The sequence below is a fragment of the Pteropus alecto genome, unplaced genomic scaffold, assembly GCF_000325575.1.
Source record: "Pteropus alecto unplaced genomic scaffold, ASM32557v1 scaffold276, whole genome shotgun sequence".
Taxonomy (NCBI): domain Eukaryota; kingdom Metazoa; phylum Chordata; class Mammalia; order Chiroptera; family Pteropodidae; genus Pteropus; species Pteropus alecto.
In genome coordinates this window covers 3,354,888-3,357,952 of record NW_006438074.1, presented here as the reverse complement: position 1 = coordinate 3,357,952, position 3,065 = coordinate 3,354,888, and the positions used below count along the sequence as shown (strand labels likewise).

General features: G+C 59.1%; 1 protein-coding gene across 7 annotated transcripts in view; it reads right to left on the bottom strand.

The window, feature by feature from the left end:
* PLEKHG3 (pleckstrin homology and RhoGEF domain containing G3) overlaps window positions 1-2,677 on the bottom strand; it is a 37,565-nt gene extending 34,888 nt beyond the window's left edge. For 6 of the 7 annotated variants that reach the window (XM_025049103.1, XM_025049102.1, XM_025049106.1 and 3 more), the window contains exons 1-2: window positions 2,427-2,677; window positions 1,255-1,373 (exon numbers count right to left, since the gene is read on the bottom strand). The gene's annotated coding sequence lies outside the window, so the exon portion shown is untranslated. The remainder of the gene's footprint in view (window positions 1-1,254; window positions 1,374-2,426) is intronic. The other variant, XM_025049104.1, reaches the window with a different exon arrangement.
* Window positions 2,678-3,065: the final 388 nt, after the last annotated feature.

The window sequence follows — 3,065 nt, the reverse complement described above, 5'->3', positions numbered from 1 at the left end:
GTGATTTCCAGCAGCCAGGGACCCAGCCTGAGGGCTTCTGCTGGGGAGGGTAGACCTGGAACAAAGGCCAATGGATGTGCAGCTGGCCAGAGAGGAGGGACAGAGCAGCCGCCTGGGCCAGAGTGGGCAGCCTAGGATGGGGGAGGGGGGCAAATGAGGAACTGAAGAGAGCCCTCAGTGCAGCTGCAAAGGCAACACCCTCCCAACACCCAGAGTCCCCTCAGCCCCAAACACAACACAACAGAAAATAGCTGGATGGCTTCACAATTAACCCTCCTAGGTCAGCACCAGCCTGGACTTGTAGCAACCCTCCAGGCTTGGAGCCAGAGCCTTCACAAGGTTGGGGAGGGCGGGTAAAGGGGCGAGCCTCCAGTCTGGAAGACAGTTCCTTTTCCCCTCCAACCCTGATCACCAGGCCATGGCCTTTGGCCTCCTCCAGTGTAAACACAGTGACTCTGGGGTAGTTGTGGATTTGGTAAGGCAAATGTTGACTCTGGAGCTGAGATATTACAGACCAGGAGTATAAACTTTCACCATTGGCTCCTACTATCTACTATCTCCTGTGGCACATGTGGGACGTAGCCAGTAAATTATAAAGCCCTTGAGGGCCCCTCCTAGCCACAGTGAAACTTTTACTTTGTATAGTTTACGGAGCACTTTCCACATGTATGGATGGCTTCATTTGATCCTCGCCACAGCCTCTATGAGGAAGAGCAGGCAAGTAAGTACTCCACATTATTCACATGGAAACTGAGTCAGAAAAGATATGTGACTTACCCAAGTCACGTGGGGAAAAGTATCAATTAGAGTGAGGAAATCTGAGTTCTGGTCCCTATTTGGCGAACAGGGATCAGGCTCAAATCACCTCCCATCTCTGGGTTCTTCTGCCTTCACGTACATGGAGTAGGCTAATGTGAGGTGCCTTCCAACCCAGGTGATTCTCAATCTTTGAGGCAGCAGAGCCAGGACCAAAACTCAGGCAAAATCCCGTGTTGGACTCCCAGGCCAGTGCTCTTTCCATTCCCTGCTATGCCATTTCTAATAAAAGCCCCCAAGCTCTTCACAAACGCCTCCCTCTGCTTCAATTATTTGATTTGTCTCATCCCCAAAACAGATACCCAGGGAGCCAAGGGGCTGCCCAACCCTCCAGGAAGGGAGTGGGAGCAGCAGAGTATTATCAGCAGGTGTAAAAGGAGATGAGGCAGCCCAGGACCACAGGGAAGGGCGAAGAACAAAGAGAAGGGGTATACTTACTCCTTGGGTCCTTACTCCCTAGGTTTTCTGCTGAGGATGGTCGGGGTAAAGTACTCCCAGCTAAGTCACTCAGGATTCCACTCCAGACCGAGCAGAGGAGGGGCTGCAAAGGCACTTTCCTGAAGGGCGGCAGGTGATTTGGAGGAGGTGAGTTGGGGGGTGGCGGGAGGGGGGGGAGGTGGCTGTCACTACTCTCCCTGCTTATATTATTTCTTGAGCAAGGTGGGTGTGATTGGGCTGCATGAAAGGCCGGGCTGGGAAGACTCTGGGAACCTCCAGTCCAGAGCTCCCTGCAGGGTGATACCGTCTGGGTTGCCTCCTGGGGGCCCCAGAGCAGGGGACGGTCCCCCTTCCTCTGCCAACAGTTTAGCGAGTGACCTAACGCCGCCCCGCCCCCGGGCCACACCTCTCCAGCCTCCCACCATTACATTTCCCACACCGTTCTTCCTTTTGTTTTCAAAAGCAGCTCCAGAGAGCAAAAGCAGCTACCTAAAAACGTCTCGAAATTTTCAAGCTTGCATGCCTTATCCTAGCTTTCCGAATCAAAGGGCTGCGATTGAGAGCAAATCAATCAAACCGACTTCAGGAGTGGGCAAGGTCAAGGCAGACGGTGGCAGACAGTGGCCTCTGTGATTTCTGCTCCCCGAATTCCCACTTCTGGCACCCCTCTAATCCCTCCAGGACATGAGCTGAGATTCCCAAGAGCCAGCACCGTGTGGCACAACCCGGAACAGGCTGCTGGCGCCTCTTGGGCTCCCAAGACCAGAGACTCGGGTCCTTCCCAGGAGAGTCCACCCCGCGGGGCTCACAGTCTGGGGCAAGAACCAGACCTCGGGCGCCCGAGAGCGCAGGGCAGCGGGTGGTCGCAGCCTCGCGGGCTTCCCGGGTTTCAAACTGAGGCTCTCGGAGGCACGCGGCTCATCCGCTGCTTTAGTTTCCAGGGTGGGGGCTGAAGGACAGACAATGTCTCCTTGTACCAGCCTCCTGCGCTCCAGCCCTGGGCCGGAGGGTCGCCTTAGCGGGAGCCAACGTGTAACCCCGGGCCCTCGTCCTCACCCCGCAGGGGAGCGAGCGGGGGCCCCGAGACGGTAGGGAGCTCAGAGTGACCCTGGGCACCGCCACTCCGCCGGCTGCACTGGCGGAGGGAGAGAGGAGAGGCGAAGGACACTCACCCAGCTGTGGCCGCCCGCCGGGTCCCGCGCACGGCGTGCACGGCCGCCCAGGTGGCGCGACGACGCGGGCGCGAGTTTGAAAGTCGCTTTCGGAAGGGGTTGAGGCTGCGGGCGGCTCCCGCCCACGGCCAGCCCCCTGGCCTCCGACTCGGCCAGCTGCTAGCGCGGCCCCCGGGGACCCCAGCCCGAGCGCGGCTTCCCAGCGCCCGGCAGGAAGTTGGGGCCGATCCCGGGCTGCAGCGGGAGGGAAGAGAGAGGGAGGGGCGGACCAGGAATTTTTCCAGTGGGTGGAGACTCGGGCCGCGACTGGAATCCAGCAATTGGCGGCTCCCAGGGGCCCGGGGAAACTTCCCCGCGCTGCGAGCTGGAGCTGGGGGTAAAGGCTGCGGCGGCTGCGGGCTCAGGCGCGGCTGATGATTAACGCCCGCAAGTGGGGCGAGCGCGCGGCCTAATGGTGTCGGCCCCGCAGCACACGAGCCGCTCTGGGGCAGCCAAGGTGCTCCAAGATGCAAAGAGGCGCGTGGTGGGGTCACCCAGGTGTCACAGAACTGGTATCACTGCCTCCCGAGAGGGTACCAGACAGCCCAAACATCTCCCACGGTACGAACAGGAAAGTGGGCTTTCAAGTGAGTTACTGGT